At 50.4% G+C, this 11,602-nt stretch overlaps 1 long non-coding RNA gene across 1 annotated transcript; it reads left to right on the top strand.

The window, feature by feature from the left end:
* Positions 1-3,601: 3,601 nt before the first annotated feature.
* On the top strand, positions 3,602-3,879 carry LOC149338490 (uncharacterized). The gene is made up of 2 exons (XR_016283853.1): positions 3,602-3,684; positions 3,745-3,879. It is a non-coding gene; the product is annotated as an uncharacterized LOC149338490 (long non-coding RNA).
* The last annotated feature ends 7,723 nt before the right edge of the window (positions 3,880-11,602 follow it).

Raw genomic sequence — 11,602 nt, 5'->3', positions numbered from 1 at the left:
GGCCCGCGCACTACGTGTGCATACGTCAGCACTTTGAGAGGCGCGCTGGATGCATGGATGGATGGCGGCCGACAGCGCGCCCCTCAAAGTGCTGACGTATGCACACGTAGTGCGCGGGCCGCGGGCGAACGGTCCGTCGTGTGAATCGGCCTTTTGCAGTTTAGTCGACGGCGCGCGACACCGAGGCTGAAGTGAGCACGCCTGGATGAAGGCAGCACCTGGCGGTGTTGCCCGAACCAGCTCAGCATCTTTCGGACAGTGATAACGGCAGGGTTGCACCAAAGAGGGGGGCTCGGCGGCAGGCATTCTCGCTGCGCGCGGATAGCCAGAGGTGTCTTTGTTGTGCTGATAGGTGGCGCTTAGATGCAGCTTCTGCTAGCTTGGCCGCCTTTCGCGTGCTCCGTATTATTCTGGCCGCACCACATCTTCAATGACTGTTTGCTTCCCGCCGCGCACCTGGGCCGCCTACGCGACATGTTTGCGCTCCCAGAGATTCCTTACCGCTCGGTCAGGTATGTCAAGCGCTTACCGAGTGAAGGCTGCAAGCAGTTTGTACTGGCTATTGTGGAGATCACCTATGAAGTGCGGTTAGCAAGATGCGGAGCGGCCTACAGCAGCAAGACACCAAGCCTTCAGGAGGTCATGGCCACAGTCTGCCAAGAACTACGATTCCACTTGGAAAGAGAGAAGAAGCACTTGGCAAGAGAAATATTTGTAGAAGAATTGTGCACTCCGCGCATAATTTTCGAGTTAGAAGGCCCCAAGCGCTTTATAATGAAGTACTAGCGGTCTTGCCCGCGTCTGGCTTTGATACACCGGGGCGGTGCGATCGTGGTGCACTCGCACTGCGCTCCCCTCTCTCCCCCCCCCCCTTCTGTTGGAGACGAGCTCGATTGCATGAACCTCTTGGGATGGAAATGCCCGCTCCCCAAAACAAAATTCCCCCTTACCCTAGTGGTGTGGGAGGCCTTGCCCTAGGATGCGCCTGAATTGTGCGGGTCGGTGGAGGTCTGTACTCTCACTAGGAGCTACCACCCTATCACTGTCCTCCTTTCCATCTGACAAGGCAAGGCGGCAAGGGACTGGGCTGGATTACCTGATGATTCCTGCGGCCAGGACGACCTAGCTCCACGATGGTACGACGACGAGGGACCTGCTGATCACTGGCGGTTTGGATTACCTCGCTGCACAGGAGTTAGTAGGCCAATCTTCTGTGTGCCGCGTAGAGTTAGAGACTGAACCGAGAGTGAAGGCAAGCGCATGCATGGCGCATGCGCGCCCGACTTCGACGCAATGGCGGCCACGAAAAGGTTTAAGCCTTTTACGTTTTTCGGGTGAGTTCTGCATGGCAAAATAAGCCTAGAGTTTACTAAGATTTTAGTCAAGAGATTCAGCAAGAGTGAGTTAGTAGGCGTGCACGACTCCACGGCAAGAAAGAACGAATTCTTTCTCAAGACACGTGCTGCTGTGAAAAGGATTTTACAGGACCCGTTGTCGAGGTGAGGGGCACAGCAGTGCCCTTCGAGTACAGAGGCACGAGAGCGAAGATGGTGTGTGTCTTCGGCTATTCCGATAAGCACCATGATGTCGAGTTACCTCGCGCGTTGCAGCCGTTCCGGAAGATTGTCAGCGTGACACGAGAAACAGTGCCGGGGTTCCCCACTTTGACCGCAGGGATCAGGCGCGTGAAATTCGAGATGAAGAGGGTGGTCTCCAATTTCCTGGACGGGATCGATGCCACCGTGCAATGAGATCACGAGGGCGTCTTTCGTGTCTGCCGGAAGTGTGGCTTTCAGGGCCACATGGGGCCAACTGCGAAACACCGCAGTGTGTTAGGTGCGGAGCCTATGGGCATGACCTGCGACGCCGCCTGTCCCAAGTGCGGCGAACACCACTACGTGAGGGCCTGCAAGAAGCGCACATTCGGGTCGATTGTAGGCGAAGGCGAAAAAAAAGGAGTAGCCGCCAGTGGCCTGGGAGCTGCCCACCGTGAGCCAGGCAGCCGCCTCAACAGAAGCCAGGAAGGCCAACGCGGCCGTTGAAAGCACCTCCACCGAGGAGCAACCGCCCACAGAACCAGCAGCAGAAGCAAGCGGATCCGTGCCTCTGGAGACCTCAGCCCCGGCTGCAGGCCCAGTGGACGTGGTTCCTGCCCACGACCTACTGTATATTGGGTGACCTGCGCTGCACCGCCGCCCCAGCGCCGAAGTTTTGCTTTTACTTGTGCTGTATTTTTAGTTCTCTAAGCTGCCACCGCTGAGAGTGGCGCTGTAACTCACCCCCACGGCGAAACCGACGAGACGGCGACCGGCTGCGGAGCACTATGACCTACCACGTGTGGGCCCTCAATTTACGTGCTGAGCGGCCGCTAAGCTGGGTGCCGAAGAGTTCTTTTTAAGTAGGCAGGTTGTCACTTAACCGGAGGAAGCTTTGGCGTGCCGTGTGCCTGTGGGTGGCGGCGAATGCCTCCGCGTTTGCGACATATTCGCGCAGTATGGTCTACTGTTGCGTGCCACTCTGCAAGTCGAGCGGGCGAACGTCACCAGGGATCTCCTTTCATGAGTTTCCTGTGACAGAGATACGGAATCAGTGGCTGAAGAACATCTCGCGGCAAGCCGAAAATAAGGTATGCAGCTGGACCTGCTTTTAAACGTGCTTAAAATATCGCTTGCTCGAACATTTCGAGCGACGGCCTTCGCTGTGATAGCAAGATCATTAGAACGAAAGGGCTTGCGATCATCAGCTGATGTTGTGTTAGTCGAGTTTTCGTTGCGTTCAGTAATTCCCGGAAAGTGCATTTCTGTAATGGCACTCCTTGCATTTCAGGACCAGGGAAACAGCCCTGGATACCAAATGACCGGAGCTGAGTATGTAGCTTGCATTTCAAGCAGGATGGCTGCAGAGAAAACCTCAAGATACGGAGACTAAAGGCAGATGCCATACCTAATGTTTTTCCGGAATTCCCGGCATATCTGCAACCATCAGAAAAACATCTGCGACGCCCGCTGAACCGAAAATGTGCTGCTCCAGCTTCTTCCCCAAGCAAGCTTCCTCGTGCGAAGAAAAGCAGGTAAATTCCATTCTTTCCATCATTTTTTCTAGTAATCTTATTTCTACATAAGTAATGCATGCTGGTTTTCCGCAAGCTGTGCTGGAGCTACCATCACTTTCATCGGAGCCCACGCAAGAAGCCTCCTCTGGCCCTCCTTCGTTTCCTGCTGTGGTGCTTCTTCTAGAAGAGCCGCCAGCAAATGGTTTAAAGTCAGCTCCATTGCTTAAAGCACGTGCAACAGAAACTAGGTTATCAGTTATCAAAGGTTATCAGGTTATCAGGTTATCAAAGCTTTTTAGGGAGGTTGCAACCCTGACCAGAAAATGCAGCAGGCTTGTAAAAAAAATGTGGAGCTGCTACAGGAAATTGCCTTGCTGAAAAAAGAGTAGAGGAGGACAGCGGCAGTGTTGAAAAAAACGAACCTCGTAGTCTTCCAGGTATAGTGTCCATTACCATATTGATTATACTTAGCGTTTGTTACGAAACTTGCTCTTAACAAATTTTAAACACTTCCAGGAGAAAGTGGAACAAAATGACGAAAATGGCCTATTCTTACAAGAACAGCTGCGACTCCACAACGACTCCACATGGAGCAGCGACTCCACATGGAAGCAAGGCAGCACTCTGAAGAGGTAAAACATTTCTGCTAGTACCTGAAAGGGTTAGTTATGTTTATATGTTAATCTCTGCAGGCACGGTGTGGCTCGGTGATTATGGATGAAATGTCGCTGAAGAAAGCCACCACATATCACAAGCTGTCGGATGCTGTTCATGACCTGGTGAACATGGGTGGCGTGGAAGCCGATTTGGCCTTCGAGATGAACTAGCGACCCACCTTCTTTGCTTTGTGTTTGTTGGACTGGCCACTTATTACAGGTATATAAAACTTTCAGCTGTGTTCTTAGATTGGCAGGCAATTGATCTGAGAATTTTAACGTCTCGAAAATACTAAAGGGTAGCAAATATCTGGCAAGTGCTTTTTTTTTCCAGGCTACCAGTCGGGTATTATTTTACCAAGGCCCTAACTGCCGAGCAACTTGAAATTCTTGCGCTCAAAGTAATGAAATCAGTCGAAGATGCAGGATTTCAAGTGGTGCGACTTGTTGCGGACAACCACCAAGCCAACTGCAAATTTTATGCGAAGCATACTACTTTAGCTACCACTTCAGCCCTTCACCGTGGTTATGCGCCCCCAAATCACGTGATACATGACGTCACACCACGTGACAAGATGACGTCACTGCAGTGGAGAAACGGGGGCCCACCTCGCGCCGTCGCTGTGGTTGTGCGCCTCCAAATCACGTGATACATGTTGTCACACCACGTGACACGATGACGTCACGACAGTGGAGAAACGGGGGCCCACCTCGCGCCGTCGCTGTGGTTGTGCGCCTCCAAATCACGTGATACATGACGTCACACCACGTGACACGATGACGTCACGACAGTGGAGAAACGGGGGCCCACCTCGCGCCGTCGCTGTGGTTGTGCGCCTCCAAATCACGTGACACGATGATGCCACACCACGTGGCACGATGACGTCACGACAGTGGAGAAATGGGGGCCCACCTCGCGCCGTCGCTGTGGTTGTGCGCCTCCAAATTACGCGACACGATGATGCTTCGCATTCTCCAGGCTTAAGCCTCAGCCATTTTTTGCAAGCTTGTCAGATGGCCCTATCCGACCTGTCAGCACTTGAGTGTGATCATTTAACATCCCATGCAATGTACATTTTACACTCAATATTTGTGGACTACATCCTCTGTTGTAGGTGCGTATAAAAAAGCATTCGATGCATGTTCAAACTTAACTACCGTTTTTAAAACATCTCTTCTAGGCACCCTCTTGATTCAAGTCGGCGGTTGCATCTATCATTTGACTTCTGCCATATCCTCAAAAACATCGGGTCGAAGTTTTCGGATACAAAGAGGATCTTCAGGAATGAAGGAAAACTGATCCTGCCAGATTATTTAAGGTTACACAAAACTGTCTTGTTTTTGAACATTTGTTGCAATTTGCTAACACTTTACTTTTGTGTAGGTTGCTGTACGAGATACAAGAACGGCAAGGTGCTTTCAGGCTGGTACGATGCCTGACAAAAAAACATCTGTGGCCCAGCAATTCCGAGAAAATGAACGTCAGTAGAGCCGTTCACATTTTCTCACCACAGGTAAAATGTGCATTGATCACTTTATTTTTGTGAACATTATATTGCTCCACCCTTCATAAATGCTTGCCACACTCTTATGTACCTTGTACAAGAAATCAATCACTTGTGTCACTTAAATATACGCAGTGGTAGCTTGTGATTAAGCGTTGGGCCAAAGTGATTATGCTCACAATATTTTTCTTTCTTTAAGGTCCCATGAATCCTCAGATTCCTTCAGCAGCATGGGCATCGCCTTTGCGCTCCTGGATTTGATAAATGCCTGTCCACTTTAGAATTCATGGAGACTGTGTACAAATTGTTTACCCTCCATAATGTCAAGAGCCCCACGTTCCACATAATGAGCAGGGACGCCTGGAGGATGCCGTTCTACCGAGCAGGGGATGAGAGGCATGTAGTGATTGATAAAGTGCTTAATTTTTAGAAGTCTTATCTTGCACGTGAAGCTCATGTGAAAAGCAATGAAAAGTGATGCTCTTATATCATTTTTGGAACTATTTTCTTTATTTGTAAATATATATTGCAATGAAAGCTCTTCTGTCTTTTTCATGACGTGTGTTCATGCATTTTTTATTGTTTGTTTACTTTGTAGGCTTTCGTGGCTGGAGCCAGAGTGCTTGCAGTACTTTGCTTCGTGGAAGGATGGCACCAGCCACAAGATGGAATTTCTAACGTCAGAGACGTACAAAGCGCTCAATGTGAGAATGATGTCTACTGTTCTGTGCACAAAGCATCTCTTCCAGTCAGGCTTCCATGTTGTTGTAACTGGCAAGTTTTCAAGTGACGATGTGGAGTCGTTGTTTTCCACAATTAGGCAGCTTAATGGGAGCAACGACCAAACTGACGCATACACGGCTTTGTCAGCTCTACAAAAAATCCTGGTCACTGGGATCATTCACTCCTCGGCCGGTGGCAATGTTGGAAGCGTGGTGGGCTCATTAGGGGCAGCACCGAATCTGCCTCTTGAAGCGGAATGCAAGGCTACTCCAAGAAAGGATCTCCGAAAGCTTCTGCTCCCTCACCTGGCTGCTCTGGAACGCTACCCAAGTATGCAGTGTATTCTAATCAATGTAAATCAGAAATAACTTCCAAGGAACTGCATGTTAACATGATTTTTTTCGAGCTCCAGAAAGTGCATAGTACGCTGTCAGTGGTTTTTTTTGGAAAGCAATTCCCATATTTTTTTTTACTTAATTCACTTTACCACGGGCCCGATTGTAAGGGCTCTGCAGCAGGCACCAATAAGTAAACAAAATCACTAATCAGTTTGCTGTCTTCAAAATGTTATATAATTGTGGTGAATATGTTTTAACAGCACTGAAATAGTTCAAGGTTGTCATTGCATTTTCTTACTTCATCCCTCATTTCCAGTCCCTCCGCAACAGAGCCTGAAGTTAAGCACACTGGCATTGATTGCTGGCTTTCTTATAAGAGCTGTACAAGACAACATTGAGTGCTCAGGGTGCCTTGGCAAGCTGCGTGCTCCATCATCTACCTCAACGACAACAGCCCTGATAGCTGGCATCGACAGAGGAGGGCTGTCCTACCCTACCCTTGCTTTTGTGGGTTTCGTTATAAGCCTAGAGAATGCAGCTTCTAGAGTAGCTGCAGAGCTCGTGAAAGGACCGCAGCCACTAAAACGGTTCACAGCTGTGGTGCTACCGTCAGCTGCAAAAAATCCACTGTTTCAGTGCTCCGTGGATGACAGTATGGCCCATAGAATGAGGCTTGTGAAGCTCGTGTGTCACAAATTTATGAGGCCCTTTCTCACTAACCTCACTGGCCAGCTAACTGAGCGCAATGCAAAAAGAAAATTGTTGAACGAGAAACCTCGCTCTCGAAAAGTACTGAAAGTATAGCACTTATTTCTGTGATGGCGCAATAAAGCACCACTGACACTTTTTGTTTCAGCACATCTGCAACTGGCAGCTCAGCTCACCCTGAAAATTTCCACAAATATTGCATGCATTAAAGTTGACAATCTCGCCCTTTCAAAAGACTCATCACTAAAGTTTGTGTTCAAAAGCTTAAGCGGATGACAAAAAACAAGGGGGAAGAGGCCGAGCTCGCGTATTCATCTAATATTGCAGTGGACAGCCTGCCCGTCAAATACGTAACACGGAGGAATGAACGTGCACGGGAGTCGAGAAGGGAGACTGCCAATCTGCTCCAACTGTGCTGCTATCGCCCGCCAACTAAAAAGAGTGAAAACGCGGTTAAAGAGCAGGAAAGGCGAGTGTCGTCGCAATCGCGTCCGTCGAAAGAACGACGGCGGCTGATGACCTCCCGCCGCCGCCGCACCCCAGCCCACGAGCTCTTTCCCTCAACACTGCAACTCTCATTTCACTGGCCCGCGGCTTTACCTTGCCGCAGCCATTTCTCATGCCAAATAACGGCTTCGCAAACTATTGCGCGGAACTATGCGCCGCCGGCGCCGGTCGCTTGCAGGCACAGCCGAAGCGCGTGAAACGCTGCTCAGGGGGTGAGTTTTAGCGGCACCTACCGGCTGCCTTAGTCCCTACTCAGAGGTCACGAGGTATTTCTTCGGCCGCGCGCTCCCGTAGAGGGTGGCGCGATGCGCAAGTCGCCCAATATAAGTAGGTCGTGTTCCTGCCACCCATGAAAAGGACTAGACCAAAGGGGTAGAAGAAATGGACGCCATCAGCGACCGCCCGAAGCGCAAGCCAAGCCCCGGTAAGAAATCAAAGAAGCAGACAAAGACCAGCTCCCCAGAAACCAGCTCAAGCTCATCAGCAGGGGACCCTAACAAAGCGCTTTGTTCCTACGCTCGCGCTATCCTGCCCATCCGCCGCCGCACATTCGTAGCGTCGCTGTCAGGACTGAACGACGCATTCCCCTTCTGGGGAGTGCCGGAGACGCCTGCACACGTCTTTTTCGAATTCATCCTGCAGGTATTGCTTCTAGAAACGCTAAGGGACTTATACTAACTTTCAGGTATTCCTTATCGCACAGTGCGTTACATGAACTCCTGCAAAGCGAAGGGCGGAGCACTTTGTCCTTGCACTGCTGATATCAACTATCAAGTCTGGATAGCGCGCTGCCGCGACAGCGCACGGATGCCCAGCCTCCTAGAGGTGAAGAACAAAATACGCACAGCTTGAGAGAGAGCGACGTCATCTTGGAAGAAAGAAGTTTCTTGAACAATCGGGCCACCCAATGATAATATTTGAGTAGTGTGCTGGAAGAATCGACGTGAAGTATTAGGAGGTATGCTTGCGTCAGGCTTTGATCCTCCGGGGAGGTGCGAGCGTGGTACACTTGGACTGCGCAAAACTCCCGGCAGTGACAAGCCTGATCGCACGAGCGCCTTGGCAGGAATTGCCTGCTCCCCAAAACAAAGCTTCCCTCACCATTGCCGTGCGGGAGGTCTTGTCTGGGGATGCCATAAGATGATAATGGTCGTCTGAGATCTGTACTCTCAATGAAAAACAGCACACTTCGCTGCCTTCCCTTCCGTCTGACAACTCAAGGCGGGAATTAACCTGGCTGGAATACCTGCTGATCCCTGGCGGTTGTAGGATTACCTCGCTCTACGAGGGTGAGGTGTCTAGCCGGCCCTTTCGTTAACCCGCACTTTGACTTCTGTGTGTACCGTGTAGATTGTGTAAAATGTGTAATTAAGCGTAATTAACATTTAAGATCCCTGAAAGATGTGCAATTTGGGTATCGATATAGCCACGGGAACGCTGTGTCGTCACATCTACCGGGAGTCGTCACGGCATAGTGTCCTCGGCTTTCGCCTCTCAACACTTTAGTTGCCAAAGTGTCCTCGCAATTCTTACGAGGATTTATGCAAGGCCGCGCCGTGCACATCGGACGACTTCCCTCTGGAAAACCCGCGCGAAGAGCCCGCAGTAGACGCGACGTGGATAAACGAGGACGAACTTTTCGCGGCGCTGCAACTAATGACACCGAATCGTAGCCCTGTCACCGACGGCCTCCAGCCCGCCTTTCAAAAGAAATTCTGACCTCTCCTGGAGCGCCCTTTTACAAACCTCCTCAACCAACCAATTTTCACTTTGCCGTGCCAGCAATTTCCGCTTACTCCAGAGTCCCGACCTTTTTTTGACAATAAACACTAGTCGAGGGTTGTTTTAATTCCAACGCCTACCTTACGGTGTGGCCAGTGCGCCGGCAATATTCCAGTCCATGATGGACGAGGTGCTTCATGGCATCCCGCACGTGGAATGTTACATCGATGACGTGATCGTGACTGGACATGACACGACAGACTGCCAGAAGACACTGCAGCGCGTCTTGCAGCGCTTCAGTGTATATAACATCACTCTCAACCTGAACAAATACGCTTCTTTCTGAAGTCGGTCACGTGCTTTTGTCACACGGTAACTAAAGAAGGTATTTACCCTAAGGACACCAAGAAAGGGGCAATCTTAGAAGCTCCAGAGCCCGCCAATATCACAGAGCTTAATGCGTATTTAGAATCTTTATTCCAAATTTCTCTGGAGCGCCCCAATTATAGTGGAGCCGTTTTCCCGGCTGTTAAAAAAGATCAGAAATGGTCTGGGACGAAGCATTGCAGCGATGCATTTAATGATACGAAAGCCCTGCTGAACAGCAGCAAGGTGCTGACATTCTATGACGTCAGGAAACCACTCACAATGTATTGTGAGGCATCGTCCTATGGCTTAGGAGCGGTTATCTTTCAAGAGACGGCTGAAAGCGACAAGAAACCAATTTAATTTGCGTCGCGTACACTTACAGATGCAGAAAAAGTATGCACAGTATGAGCGCTAGGCTTTGGCCTCATTTTTGGACTCAAGAAATTTCAGTGGAGGGCTCCGGAAATTTTGACCACGTAGGGTTTTTTAACGCGGACTGACATCGTACAGTACACTGGCCTCTAGGATTTCGCCTCCATCGAAATTCCAACGCCGCGGCCAGGATCGAACTTATGTCTTTCGGGTGAGCAGCCGAGCACCATAAGCACTTAGCCACCGCGGCGGGTCACGGCCGAGAATTCACCATATACACAGATAGCTAGCAATTACTTGGTATCTTAGGGCACAATAAACGTATTCCAACAGTGGCGGCCGCATGTATGCAGCGCTGGGCTATAATGCTTGCAGCTTACAGGTACCAACTAAAGTTTAGGAAGGGAAAAATGCAGAAGTGGCCGACACATTGTCAGGGCTGCCCCAGCCGGTACCCACGAAAAGCGAGGCATGCGAATGCTTGGCAGTGTTTCAATGCCTTCCTCTGACCGCTGTCGAGATAGCAAAAGCCTCAAACCGAAGCTTAACACTCAGCCGGGTGGCACACTTCACGTTTAACGGGTTGCCTTGAGAGTATGTAGCGATAGTTCCGCTCCCTGCTCCCCTGCTCCAGCGATAGTTCGCCGCGACGAACTATCGCTGGAGCAGGGGTGCGTGACCGGGGGTGTAGAGTTGTAATCCCACAACTGCTTAGGGAACGCGTGCTAACCATGATACATGAGGAGCATCCGGGAGCCAGCCGCATGAAAATAGTCGCGCGAGCGAAGCTTTGTCTAGTGGCCCGGGAACGATTTAGCGATTGAACAGTACGTGCAGAGATGCAAAATCTGCCAAGCAGTTCAACCTGCTTCCCAGCGGTCCCTCTTCACTCCTGGCCATACCCTGTGCACGGTTGGTCATGCGTGGACGTGGATTTTGCACAAAAAGAAAGAAATGTGTTTTTCGTACCGGTAGATTCGTTCTGAAAATGAATCGAAGTATTCCCAGTGCCGTCAACGTCTGCATTAAAATCCATTGAGAAGATTAGGGGTGTTTTCGCCGCTTACGGCTTGCCTGTATTGGTGAGCGACAACGGGCCACAGTTTACCTCAGCTGAGTTCACTGACTTCCTGAGCACCAACGGTGTATACGTTCGTACCCTGCCTTACCATGCAGTATGCAATGGTGCTGCAGAAAGAACCGTACAAACCGTGAAAAAGGCTTAGCTGAAGCAGGTACTTAAAAGCGAGGCATCGCATACGAAGCCGACGATTCAAGAACGAATAGATAGCTTTTTTATCGCTTATCGGCTAGTGCGGCGGGCACAACACCCGCTGAACATTTTTGAAGCGTCAGCCACGCGTAAAACTTTTACTCAAACCTAATTTTGCAAAGACAATGCAACACAAACTGGAGCAGTTAAAGGCACAACGCGATTTGGTCCGTGGGCTAGAGAGCGCGTTTGTGGTGGGCGACTGTGTTTTTCTGAAAACTGTGCGCGGTGAGAGTGCCTGCTGGGAAGAAGATGATGTGTCCCAAGTTGTCAGTAATGTGACTTACGTGGTGGAAGTGCGCGATGAGTTGCACTTCACGCATGCCGATACTCTGTGTCCTCTGCACGCCGACCCAGCTCTACTCCTCCGCCCAAGA

The sequence above is a fragment of the Amblyomma mixtum genome, chromosome 6, assembly GCF_055824585.1.
Source record: "Amblyomma mixtum isolate Tamu chromosome 6, ASM5582458v1, whole genome shotgun sequence".
Lineage (NCBI taxonomy): Eukaryota > Metazoa > Arthropoda > Arachnida > Ixodida > Ixodidae > Amblyomma > Amblyomma mixtum.
Note: the sequence above shows the minus strand (reverse complement) of the source record. Positions and strands in the feature narration are given on the sequence as shown.